The following is a 14,123-nucleotide window of genomic DNA, read 5'->3' as shown; positions in this document are numbered from 1 at the left end:
GAAGGCATTTTGGAGACCATTTAGATTAGGGTTGGTAAACTACATCCCATGGGCCAAATCCAGCCAACTGCCTGTTTTTATAAATAAAGTATTGGAATACAGCCAGGTCCATCTATTTATATATCGTTTATGGCTGCTTATGCATTACAACAGCAGAGTCGAGCAGTTATGACAGTCTTTATGTACCACAAAGCTTCAAACATTTACCGTCTGGCCCTTTAGAGAAAAAGTTTGCCAACCTCTGATTTAAACCAAACTTTTCATTCCAGAGAGATGGAAATTAGGAATCACAAAGGTTGTGTAATTTGAGAAAACAGCTGGCAGAATCCCCTAAATCCCCAGTGTTGGGATCTAGAGCTACAATCCCTTAAGGTTTCTGTAAGATAGAGAGCATTTTCACGTCTTCTGGAAGTCCTACCTTCTCAGGCAAGGTATCACTCCCTCCTCCACTACCTTACGTGCTTACTGCAGTGAGAACATAATGAAAACTCTTTCCTATACTCATATAACATTTATACATTCCTTCATCATTGCATTTATCATGCTGAATTATAATCATTTGCTTTTCCCTCTAGACTGTGAGTTCACTGGGGACAGGAACCATGCCATATCTGTCAAGCCAGCTGCCTAACACAGATTACAGAATAGATTTCTAATAACTGTTTGTTCAGTGGTTTGCCTTTGTCACCTCATCTTCTGTGGCTATTTTAAGATTAATTTCAATTATCATGAAGATAAAATACAAATGCTGTGGTTTATAATTTTCCTAACCAAGACCCACCACCAAGACCAGCAATAAGAGATGTCCAAAGGCAAACACTCTAATTGGAAGGTAACAGAGCTCAAAATTTCTCACAGCACCTGCTAAATAATGGTCCCAAATCTCAGAGCCAATCTTGACCTGTATTTCTGACAGACAAGAGCCTGCTATAAGTCAAGGGTAATAAGGACGGCAAAGAAGAGATGAAGGATTGTTAGAATCAACAGGACATCCTGGTCGATTGCCTGTACAGGGATGTGGGAATCTATGACTTCCTAGATTCTGTCAAATTTCAGAATGTTGGAGGAAGAGCACATTGGATGAGGGAGATGTGGGTGGGTGAGGGGTATAGAGGGTGGATAGAGATGGATATGGTACAGTCAAATGGGGAGACTCAGTAAGCAGTGGAGCATGTGAATCTGGAGCCATCATGCTAAATATGGGTTTAGATGGAATCACCAAAAGAATAAAGAGAGCGGGGGATTAAGAGCAGAAGCCTACAGATCACTAAAAGTAAGGCATGAACAAAGTGCAGTAGTCCCTCCCTTATCTGCAAGGGGTACATTCCAAGACCCCCAGTGGATGCCTGATACTGCAGACAGTACCGAACCCTATGTATACTGTTTTCTTCCCTATACGTACATATGGTAAAGTTTAATTTATAAATTAGGCACAGTAAGAGATTTACAGTATAATGAAATAGATTTACAGAACAATTATAATAATATACTGTAATAAAAGTCATATGAATATTCTCTCTCACTTTCTCTCATAACCTAGATGGCTACTAAGTGACTACCAGGCGGATAGTGTAGACAGCATGGATATGCTGAACAAAGGGATGATTCATGTCCTGGGTAGGACGGAGTGGGACAGTGCAAGATTTATATCACACTACTTAGAACAGCGTGCAATTTAAGACTTAAAATTGTTTATTTCTGAAGTTGTCCATTTAATAGTTTTGGACCACAGCTGACTGTAACTGAAACCTTGGAAAGCAAAATCAATAAGAGGAGAGTACTGTAAGAGGAACTCTCACTGAGAAGCATCACCTGGAGATGGAAGAGGCAGACAGAAGGGTGGTGTCCCAAAAGCCTAGGGCAAGAGAAGATGAGGGCAAGAATCTATGATGCTTTAGATTTAGCGATTTGGAGGTCTGTGATAACAACCTTCCTCAGAGCAATCTTAGTGGAGGGGTGGGCTTAGAAGCCAGATTCAATGGGTTGAAGACTTAATGAGAGTTAGAAAAGAGATATTGGGTAGATTTTACTCCTAAGAAGCTTAAATTGAGAGAAAAAGAAATGAGAAGGTAACTGGAAAGTGGGTTTATATTCCATTGCATGGCTAGCATTCTTGATTTATGAATTATTTGAAGGGAATTTACCAGGTATCAGGGTCACAGAGGGAAAATATATAAAAAGTCAAGTCGAAAAGGAGAGATATCACCAAGAAAAGGAATTTATCTCTATGAGCTGAGGTCTCTTCATTTGTCAATGAAAATAATACCTTCCTCAGAGAGATGTTGGAGGTTTAAATGAAATAATATAATTAAAAACATTTCAAAAATAGCAAAGCACTATACAAAAATAGATTATTCCCTATATTATCAACTCCAGTTTATTACCTTGATTCAATACCCGATTAGTCTCAGTCTCGCTGGCTTAGTATTTGAATCTAGTTATGATTAACCTTGTCATTGCAGCCTAAGAAATCAGGGCCCAAGTCCCTTTTCCTGACAACTGAATATATTCTGATGCTTTGAATGCCAGATAACATTTTTTTTTAATTGTAGTAAGAATACTTAACATGAGATCTACCTTCTTAAATTTGTAATTGTCCTCTGCCTATTCCAGCCTTTATTTTGTTCTACTGAAAGCAGATTACCATGTTCATGGTCAACTGTCAAAAAATTAATTCTGGGCTAGAGCACAATTCTGCCTGATTTGGTCTTAGTTCAGGTCACATGTTTTCCCCCATATATTCCTATGAATGTTTAATGAAAAGCAATGAATATTTACTTCCTTATTACCAGACCAAAACATTTGACTTGCTTTTAAGTGATTAACTAACTATACTGAGCTAATCAGTCCCAGTGACACCACTGGAAACAAGTATTTAATGGATAAGAAAACCAGACGTGGTGACAATCTTTTTTTTTTTTTTCCGTAATTTTTTTCAATTACAATTGACATACAATATTAGTTTTAGGTGTACAACATGGTAATTAGACATTTATATAACTTAAGAAATGATCACCCAATAAGTCCAAAACCTATGTGACACTATATATAGTTATTAGTTATTACAATATTATTAACTATATTCCCTATGCTGGACTTTACATCTCTGTGAATATTTTAATAACTGACAATTTGTGCTTCTTAATCCCTTCACTTTTTTCATATATTCCCTAACCCCCTTCCCATCTGTCAGCCATCAGTTTGTTTCCTGAGTCTGAGTTTTTTCCTATTTTGTTGGTTCATTTATTTTGCTTTTTAGATTCCACATATAAGTGAAATCATATGGTATTTGTCTTTCTCTGTCTGACTTACTTCACTTAGCATAATACCCTCTAGGCGCATCCATGTTGTCACAAATGGCAAGATTTCATTGTTTTTTTTTTTATGGCTGAATAATATTCTATCTTATGTATATACCACATCTTCTTTATCTATTTGTCATCGGTAGACACTTAGGTTGCTTCCATATCTTGGCATTATAAATAATGCTGCAATGAACATAGGAGTACATATGTCTTTTTGAATTAGTGTCTTAGATATTTTCAGATAAATACACAAATGCGGAAGGCTGAGTCATATGGTAGTTCTATTTTTAATTTTTTGAAGAAACTCCATACTGTTCTTGGTAGTGACTGCACAAATTTACAGTCCCACCAACGGTGCACGAGAGTTCCCTTTTCTCTACATTCTCACCAATACTTGCTGTTTGTTGATTTACTGATGACAGCCATTCTGACAGGCGTGAGGTAATATTTCATTGTGGTTTAAATTTGCATTTCCCTGATGATTAGTCAGAACATGGCTTCTTCTTTATATCCTTAGTTATAGGACTTCCATTCAGCTAGTCTTCAGGTGGTTCTCAATGCTGGTTGTTCTGTAATTTAGTTGTAATTTTCATGTGGTCGTGGGAGGAGGTGAGCACAGTGTTTACCTGCTCTGCCATTTTGAAGGGGGCATTCTTGCAGTCACCTACTACTCCTGTAGCCTCTGGTTAGAAAGGGCTTAAGTTCCTTCACCTTTTCCTAATCTAGAGAAAAATATCAGAAATATTTCCTTCCAAAATTGAAACAAAATCACCTTTTTCAAGGCAACTTGCTATAAGATGTGGTTTATAATATGGCACAGTATGCGATAGGTTTTTACATGTCTTTAGAAACAAGAACAAACTGGAATGTGTGTCAGTATAATCCAGGTGATAGAGAATCTCTTCAGGACAGGAACAAAGTAACTGTACAGAAAATGTGGATTAGCCTTAGAAACCTGTCTGAGGCAATGATGTAGTAAGCAAAAAGCAGTGGGTAGTATAGAGTTTGTAAAGAGGCGATCCATATTACCACCTCTTCAGTGTTTTCTAGAGAAAAAATTATTGTCACTATATATTTTCTAGGCCAAATATGCATAGATTGGAGAAAGAGCAATGTAATGTAATTCCATCTCAGTGTGCTTCCTCAACTGGAATTCTTATCTAAATGAATGATATATTTGACAAGTACGGTGCCCAATATAAATGAATACATGGTATTCTATTTTATATGTTGATCTCTATGAATTTGATTAGCATGCCCTTGTTCCTCTAAACTTGGTCATTTCAGAGAAAGCTTTTAAGATCAATTTCCTAGACCACTGAAGACCACTGGCATCTCCACCAATGTAATGATGCTTCATAAGTTCCTACAGGAAACCTATGAAGGAAGCTGTTAACTAGTTTCTTTCTTTGATGCAGGTTTAGCTGTAGCAGGAAATGGTGTGTAATTAGAAAAAGCTCCCAAACATTAGTCCTCATCTGGATGATTGGCAGGTCCAAACAACACTTTCCAGACCCAATGTCAGAGAATTCAATTTCTTCCACAGTAGGACCCATCTTCTGGCTTTAACTTCATGGCTGTAACTTCTGAGACCCCAGACTTTTTTTTCTAATAGCACATACCATGCTCTATAATTGTTTACTAGTTTATTGTCCATCTCTTCCACTAGAATGTAAGCCCCGAGAGGGGAAGCCAATGTCTGTCTCTCCGCTACTATCTTCCCAGTGCCTGAACCACACTATTAATCTTTTTGCACCAATGCATAAAAAACTTCTCATTGGTTACTATGTCTTCTTTCAAGTACATATATGCCTATATACAACTTCTCTAAAGCTTTTATGGATTTAGGGGAGAGGGTTAGCTAATCAATGGAGGACCCTCCCCGCTGCCTCCAGAATAATGAGCTTATCTCCATCTGGAAATGGTGGAGAGAACATTTAGAATTTAACCAACTTGAGTCATTTATATTTTTCAGAATTGTCCTCGATAATTTTTGTGGAATTCAGGTGAATGAGCAAGTAACAAAGTGTTATAGTAGTGACTGAGACAGACATGAGACTTCAGACTTTTAATTTTATTCAAATGCAAGCATATCACTCTGTTGATTTGGGTTCATTTGCCTAGTTTGTGCAACCTCATCTAAAAGTCATTTGGAAAACTAAACACGACAGCTATGTATCTACTGTATAAGAAACTTTCAATTCAAAAGAAGGGGATATAATTAATTAAATTGCATTTCGATTCTGGTGACTAGACATTCTTTGATCATTTTATTAATGGTGTCAGAGAAATTGAGCACATCTTAGAATGCAATATTAAAATTATGAAGAACTTTATCTTAGAAGGGGTTCATAACATGTCTCTCAACCTCTTCCATTAAATCTTTCTTTCTCTCCTTTTAGCCTCTAATCCTTCCTTTTTTCATGTTGTCACCTTCCACTAGACAGGCATGGATGGATGATGTCTTTTTATTTGAGCTTCGTCAAGCTATTAGAGTTCTTTATGACAAAAACAAGCTTTAAGTCATTCAACAAGCATACACTATTTAAACTTTTTATTATTAGGGTGACACAGTATACTCAATTTTAGTTTTCAAAGTTTAGACTGAAACACGTTTACTGGAATTTAACAATGACTTTTTTAAGCACCTGAAAAAAATCATTAATATTAGGAAGATACATACCATTCTTCACCTTCTATTTTCTTTACTTTTTATAAAAGGAAAATAAGCTGGCATGCATTTTTATGAGTACGAAAAGGATAACATTTTGATGGGAAGTGGCTATTTTTCTGAATCTCTATGTCACAGATCAAAATTTATGAGCATTTAACACATCAGTGCTGAAAAAATATTCAGAGTATAATATTCAAGTACCAATTGCAGGAGACCGCTTGTGAACTGAAACATTACAGTGGCATTCTTACTTCCTGTCATGAGCATCCCTATGAACTGAGTCACGTAGGTAGATTCAATGATAAAACACCCTTCCTAGGGAAAAATGAGAATCTAAAAAGATGATTTTTTTAAACCCTGGAAGGTTAAAAAGATAAGCCATTTCCCTAACTATGAAACACACCATGAAAGAGAGTTTCACTATTTTTATTTCTTGTCAAATATTTAAAGGCATACTGAAAGCCCCCACCCTCAAGGTTAACAACATGTAGTGTAATATGCTCTGTCACAGACGATCTTTTTAAAACACAGCCCAACAGTCTTTTATACATTAAAATTTAACTTTTGTTTCAAATTCTCCACCTACTGAATCTTTTTTTTTCCCCTAGCGGTTCATTGTGTCATTGGCTGCCTCTCCATTCTGCCTTCAAACAATTCTTTTGATTTAATTCTACACAAATTATTTTCAAAGTGGTTGACAGAGATGCTTCATGAAGTTCTCTTTACAGCCTTTGTGCATGCAGCTCTCTGCAGGGCTTCCACAAGGCTAGCCTGGCAGCAGGACTCCTTCTCTACCAGCAACCTCAGGAAAGCGCTGTGCGGGACCCCTCCCTACACCCCGGTAGCTAGAGCCAGCAGCACTGCTGGCCTGAGTGGTCCAGCCTGAAGCAGCCCTTGCCCAGGGGCCACGGCTGAGAGCTTTTATTTCCAAAGTTCAAGGCCATAGACAGGATGGCGGCCCTGAAGATACATGTTTTTGTGACCTCAGAACGATGCATACTTCACTTTAATTGAAAAAGTATCTAGCAAAGTTGGTTGTAAAGCAAAACTCCATAAATATCCACCCCTCCTCCCAATAATTTCCATTACGAAATCAAACAATATCAGCAAGAAGAAAAAATAATTACAACTTTATGTGTTTGTACCTCTCTGTTGCCAACAGGATTTAAAAGTGATTTGTAAGGATATATCAGACTGTAGCAAGAGAGCATACATTTGAAAGTGAAAAAAGATAAACAAGGGTGGGGACATAAAATAGAGCCAAGAACAGGGCTTTTAAAAGATTCTAAAATAATGACCTCTGCTCTGGGTGGGTTACACTTTGGCTTTAAACTATCTAGTAGCCCTCTATCAGCTAATGGAATCACCCCAAAAACTCAATTTGCTTATAAGCATTTTGGGAGGAGAGAGAGAGGTCAGGGTGAGGGGCAAAAAACACAAGAGAGTCTGGCCAACTCCTTTTCATTTGGCTTCATGTAGGAGCAGATGTAAATATATCTAGAATAGAAAATGTTTTAGACTGTGTGTCCTTAAAGCAATCTTTCTCAAATATTGTTCTTCTGAGACAAGGTGCTCATAACATTGGAAGGCACTGAATCAGATCAAGGCAGGCTTGGCTCGCCAAGAACAGAACCTTAACGATGAACCAAGCTGATTAGTGTCTCTCCTCTCCTTCACAGTCAGACAGCTAAAAAGATTGATCTATTCTTGCTGTCTCCATTTGTTCACTTCCCCCTCACTCATAAAACCATTCTAATCTGGCTTCCACCCCCACCACTTCACTGCAGTTGATTCTGCTAGGTCCCCAAAGCACTTTTCAGTTCATATTTTACTTGGGCCTCAGCAGCATTTGGAAGTTGACTGCTCTCTCCTTACAATACCCTGTGCTCTTAGTTTCCCTGACTCCGCACTTTATGGTTATCTCCCTCTTCCTTGGTCATTCTTTCCACCTGTCTTCTGTGTGCTTCTCTTTTTGACCTGACCCTTCAATGTTGGTGTTCCTTGTGATTTCTTTTCTAGTGCTAAGGAGAACTCCAGATCTGACAGAGTCCACAAAAGTGTTTTTATGATACAGACCAGCAAAGAAATGTTTCTAATCTTCTGCATCCCACAGTGTAGAATTTCAAGAAGTTCTTGTTAAATGGATAATAGCAGTGGTAGATATGGTATACTGCCTTGCTCACCCTCTATTCCAAGCTCTTTCTGGTGCCTTGCCTTCACTGCAGACTCTGGAGAGCTGGGAACCGTTTCCCTTGCAGCTAGAGTTTCGAATGTAATTTAAGTTTCATCAATCAAAAGTCCTTCTGTGAAATTTGAATTTGGAACTGAAGCAAGGAGAGAAACAGCAGTGCCTGAGTCATCCATTCAGCTGGCGTGAGGATCTAGCAAACATTACGTGGCTCTGGAGCCATCAGTTCTGGTGGGGGCTTCCTGATGCCTGGACTGCAGTTAGGGTCATATGTTCATAAATGTAGTGATTTCAGTGGCAGACTCTGATTCCTAGCAGTTCCCCTAATGGACATACCAGAAAAAATTGTCCAAGGCTTGAAAATAGAGATTAGGCAGTGTCTTCCAGGGAAGTTCTGGGTATTGTCTCGTAGAATGGTTAGGAATTTTCTCATTCTATACAGATATGCTCCATCTATTAGAAAGTTGAGTACACATTCCTGATTGTATATATATGTATGTATATAAACACATGTGTGTATGTCTAAATTACCCTTTGAACCAGATGTAACATGTTCTAGGTTTCCTCATCCATGCGTTGAATAGAAATCTTAACACGTATCATGTTTGCATGAGATCACAGTTTTAACATTTTATACTTTAGCAACCAATTCTACAGAGTTGCTCCAACAGGCCTAATATAAATCTGTTCTTCTGTCCTTTACAGTGATTTTGAAAAGACCTAATTCCCTAAGTTAAATTCCATTCTGAAATAGGATGGTTTTCATTACCTGCTAAGGCACCCTGACGGATACAATAGCTATAAATTATTGTTTACTATTTCTAGATACTGTGTTAAACACTTTACACATTTAATCTTCGTAACAACTCTGAAGTAGGCAACATACTCTCCATTCTACAGATGAGGCACTGAGAGTGTAAGAGACTTGTCCGAGATGACCGGTTAGGAAGTGGTAGCTAGATTCACACCCAAGCAGAATGATCCCAAAGTTCACTTCCATTTCCACTGTGCCAGCATCTAATTTCTTTCCACTAAATAAAGCATAAAGAATGTATCCGTCACTTTGTTTATCTGGAGACTGTTGCGTGGCAGAAAAGCTAGAGGTTTCAGTCATGCTTTCCTTCACTTCTTCGGCCTTCTCTGCTTCCAGGCCCTTTGATTCAGTTGGCGGGGTCTCAGTCCTGGGCATAGCTCATGCCTGATCAGCAATTCCAGACTCTCTCCCAACTGAGGAGCTTAAGCGACGTGCTATTTCCCACTGCAGCTGTGAAGGAGCTCCACCAAGACCAAGAGGTTTTACTAGTGGTAATGCACTACAAGTGTGTGATTTTAAGGGTCATAGAACTTGCAAAATGGGTTGCCCACCAATTCTGGCAAAGGCAGAGAACAACTGCACTGTGATAACTGCTATTAAGGGCCTACTGTGTATCAACGTGCATTAGGCAATTTATATACATTCTCTTTAATCCAATTTTAAAGATGAGGGGTCTGATCTCAGGTTAATTATGGATGTCCTAGGATTCTCTTGATAATCACTGAACCCTTCACTAAGAATGGGCTTCATATCTGACAGAAATTTTAGACATTGTATCCTAATATCATAAAAAGGTTTTTTTTAAATAATTTTTAAAATTTATTATGGTGCCATTAACAAAAGTTAAGTTTCAAGTGTACAATTCAACAGTAAGGCATATATATATATTGCATTGTGTGTTCACCACCCCTAGTTAGATTTCTGTCACCACATATTTGACCCCTTTTACCCCATTTACCTTCCCCCTCACCCCCACCCTCTGATAACCACTAGTCTACTGTCCTTGTCCATGAGTCTCTGTTTGTTGCTTTTAGATTTATATCCCACATATAAGTGATGTCATGTGGTTTTCAACTTTTTCTGTCTGGCTCATTTCGCTTAGCACGATTATCTCGAGGTCCATCCATGTTGTCGCAAATGGCAGTATTTCATCTCTTCTTATAGCTGAGTAATATTTCACTGTATATATGTATCACATCTTTTTTATCCAGTCATCTATTATAGGACATTTCGGATGCTTCCATGTCCTGGCCACTGTGAATAATGCTGCTGTGAACATCAGTGTACAAATGTCTTTTTAGATATGAGTTTTCAAGTCTTTAGGGTAAAGACCCAGTAGAGAGATTGCTGAATCATATGGTAGATCAATTCTTAGTTTTTGGAGAAACTTTCATACTGTTTTCCACAGTAGTCCTACCAACTTGAAGTCCCACAAGCAGTGTATGAGGGTTCCTTTTTCTCCCCATCCTCTCCAACACTTGTTACTTGTCCTGTTTATAATAGCCATTCTAACAGATATGAGGTGGTATCTCACTGTGGTTTTGATTGATCTCTAGTTTCAAAGCATTATGATCAGAGAATATGGTTGGAATGATTTCAGTCCTCTTGTTGAGGCTGGTTTTTTTTCTAGAGAAGAATGTATAAGCAGCTGTTTTGGGATGAAAGGCTCTGTAAATATCGATTATGTCTAGTTGGTCTAGTGTCATTTAAGGATGTTATTTCCTTACTGATTTTCTGTTTGGATGATCTGTCCGTACCTGACAGTGTGGTATTTAGGTCCCCTACTACGATAGTGTTTTGGTCTGTTTCTCCATTTAGTTATGTTAGTAATCGCTTTATATATTCCGGGATTCCTTGATTGTGAGCATAGATATTAATAAGTGTTATGTTTTCTTGGTGTATGATTCCCTTTATCATTATGAAGGATCCCTCAGTATCTTTCTTTACCTTTTTTATTTTGAAGTCTATTTTATCCGATATTAGTACCACTACTCCTGCTTTTCTCTGAATGCCATTTGCTTGGAATATCATTTTCCACCCTTATACTTTGAGTCTATTATTTGTCTTTGGAACCGAGATGTATCTAAAAATGCTTATCTTGATAATAAAGAAGTATATGGTATTATTTGTCCACATGTAACTGCATAAGGAAACTTACTAAAGAAAGAATAGCAAAAATATTATATACTGTTCTTCCATTATTAACGCTAATTTGAAAGTCTGAAATATGAAGGCAACTTCGTATTTTCCAGTATGCACCACATTAGCTTTTAATTCATTAGCTGTCTTTTCCTACTGTCTGCTTTCTTGCTATGCTCTACATTTTATACTGGTGCTACAGAGATATCCAAAAGGATTATGCTGCCCTAGGAAATAGTCACAGGAAATAGTACTGCTATGAATTATTAATAGTATTGGCTTTCTAGTGCTTTAATTTCACCTCTTTGTTTCAGAGAAGGATATTAGTTAAGTGCAATTTTTATATCACCTCCGGAGCTTAGTATATTTTGTAGGAAACACTGACCTGAATTATAGAAAAGACAGTCCTGTGTTGATTTCCATGTCTGCATTTATTGGATTCTCCATGTATTGCACTCCCTGATATCCTTGCTCAGTGATAGGTTAATAGGGCAGTTTTCCAGCTGAGCCCTTCAGAGCCCTTGGGGTTCCCTAGAGGTGCTTGAAGTGCAGTTGGAGGAGATTCTGTGCCCCACCCCCAACTATTCCCTTGCTTCAGAGAAGCACTTAACTTCCACTATAAACATTAAGCTTTTGTGCAAGATTATGTTGGAAGAAAGGATTGTTCTCTTTAAAAAGCTTTAAAATCCTCAGTTAATACAACAAATATAATATTAGGTATTTGTACATCTTTGGGATAGTAAGAAAATTGTCTACAGATTTTTATTCAATAATTAAAATACGTTTGAGCATATACAACCGACTGTGCGCTGAACTTGACTGAGCTGGTGGCATGTCATGTGACTGGTGTCATAATACTCACCCTGAACTCTGGGTGAAGTCAGTGACCATGCTTGTTTATATAACGAACCAATTCCACAAATATACTTGGTTCATGTGCTTATATTCAGGTTATTAGGTCAGATCTATAAGCCTCCAACTTCCTTTAAGAGGATGAATATAGTCATTACTTGTGTTATTTCATAGGGGACTATCGTGAGTAAAATATTTTATTTTCTATATTAAGAGAAACTATTTCTTTACCTTTGCAAAGACTGAAAAAAAAATGGAATGGTTTTGTTTCACATGAGGTAAAATCAAAGTTAAAAGGTCATGCTTAGGGTTCCTTTGTGTGTGTGGACTGTGCAGGACCCTAGAAATGCTCTCTCCTTCCATGCCTGGAAGCTATAGACTAGAAGAAGGCAGGCAGGTAACATCAAAGACTTATTCATTTAGTATGTATTTATTGAGTGTTCACTATCACTGGCATAGTGCTAGATGTTAGGGATACAGTAGTGAATAAGACTCCACCCCTTCTTAGAATTTGTATTTTAATGTGGAGTAGGCACATAGTGAATACATAAGCAATTACATAGCAGTTATAGAATGAGATAACTCCCATGATGCATACAACAGGTTGAGAGCAGGGCCCATTTTAGATAGATGGGCAATTTAAGAAGGGCCTCTGGGAAGGTAGAAACCCAAGTGCATTTTAGAAGGCCACAGCTGGCCTCTTTGCTGGCTGCCAGGGCCATAAAGGAGTGGCACTTACTGTACTTGATAGCTAAATGTGTGCCATTTGCATCAAAGAATTAGAATGCTGTGGAAACCCTGAGGAGACCGATACAGTCAGTGACTGACTGAAAGAGAACAGAAGAACACAGCGCAGTTAAACACATAGATAGTAAAGGGAAGATGTCCAAGGACTGTACCTTAAGGAACCCCGGTGTTAAGAGCTCAAGAAGCAGAGGAAGCAGCAGCAGAGAAGAAAGCATCCAGTGAGGTAGTAGAAATACTGAGAGAGCATCGTGTCCTATGTTCATTTTCTTGGTGATCCCATCCATTCTTAGGGCTTTCAATACTGTCTGCAGACAAATTCCTAATTTTATCTCCTCCAGCCAGACTCTTAGATCCAACTGCATATTCAACATCTCATTTAGCTGTCTAACAGACATCTCAGACTTAACATTCCAAAACTGAACTTCTGACCTTTCCCCAAAAGCTGTTATTCTCCTATCTCAGTAAATAACAACACTATCCAACTATTTTTTCAAACCAATAACCCTACTGTCATCCTTTAGTCCTCTCTCTTTCTCACACCTACTTTCAATCTGTCAGCATTCAATCTTTTGTACAGCCTTTCAAAATATATCCAGAATCTGATCACTTGTCACCACCACCACTGCTACGACCCTGGGCAGGTTACTTAACTCTTCTGTGTCTCTCTCCTTATCAATAATTTAGGAGTTAATTATGGACTACAGCTTACAGGGTTTATGTGTGGACTAAAGGAAATAGTATATGTAAAAAACTTAGGACAGTCCCAAGCAAACAGTGTATAATAAATGTTAGCCTCTATTATTTCTGGCCTTTTAGAAGACTTCAAAGAGATTTGACTTGTAAAATTGAAGCCACCAGCTCCTTTTCATAATAACTAAATTTTATTCTTCAACACATGCAGTTTCCATTTTTAAGATTTCAACTAAATGAGTTAAAATGTGCTACTGTGTCATAGCTTAGCTTCTGAAAAAGAAGAAAATTTACCCTTCCCAGGAAAACTGTTCAAGAACCGAAGAAAGTGTTATATAGCACAATGGCAATTTGAATCATTAGAATTCTCTAGCCTAGAAGTAATTTTCAGCTAATCAGACTTTAGCCTAGAAAATATTTTTAATTCAAGGTTATATGCAATAGTTATACATGATAATGCACAGCTGTACACAGCACTAGCTTCAGAACCTGAAAGGACTTTGGGAATATGAAGCAAGTCATAGAATGTTTCTAACAACAGCTGGGATAACTGCCATCACTTGTATAAAATGGGCTCATTATTAACATCTAATCCTGCTTAATCTGTCATCTCAATTATTCATAAGTAGAAAGATTCTGGAAAATCCTTAACAGTATTATATGAGCTGTCAACCATATTACAGTAAGCCCAAATTATATAGGAAGCATCTCAGG

General features: G+C 37.8%; 1 protein-coding gene across 1 annotated transcript in view; it reads left to right on the top strand.

Annotated features, from left to right (window-relative positions):
- Positions 1 to 14,123, top strand: part of ACYP2 (acylphosphatase 2) — a 115,198-nt gene that overhangs the window by 99,813 nt on the left and 1,262 nt on the right. The window lies entirely within an intron of this gene.

Source organism: Pteropus medius, unplaced genomic scaffold (genome assembly GCF_902729225.1).
Source record: "Pteropus medius unplaced genomic scaffold, Ma_sr-lr_union100, whole genome shotgun sequence".
In the NCBI taxonomy this organism is placed as follows: Eukaryota; Metazoa; Chordata; class Mammalia; order Chiroptera; family Pteropodidae; genus Pteropus; species Pteropus medius.
The sequence above is the reverse complement of the archived record's forward strand: the minus strand, read 5'-3'. Positions and strand labels throughout refer to the sequence as shown.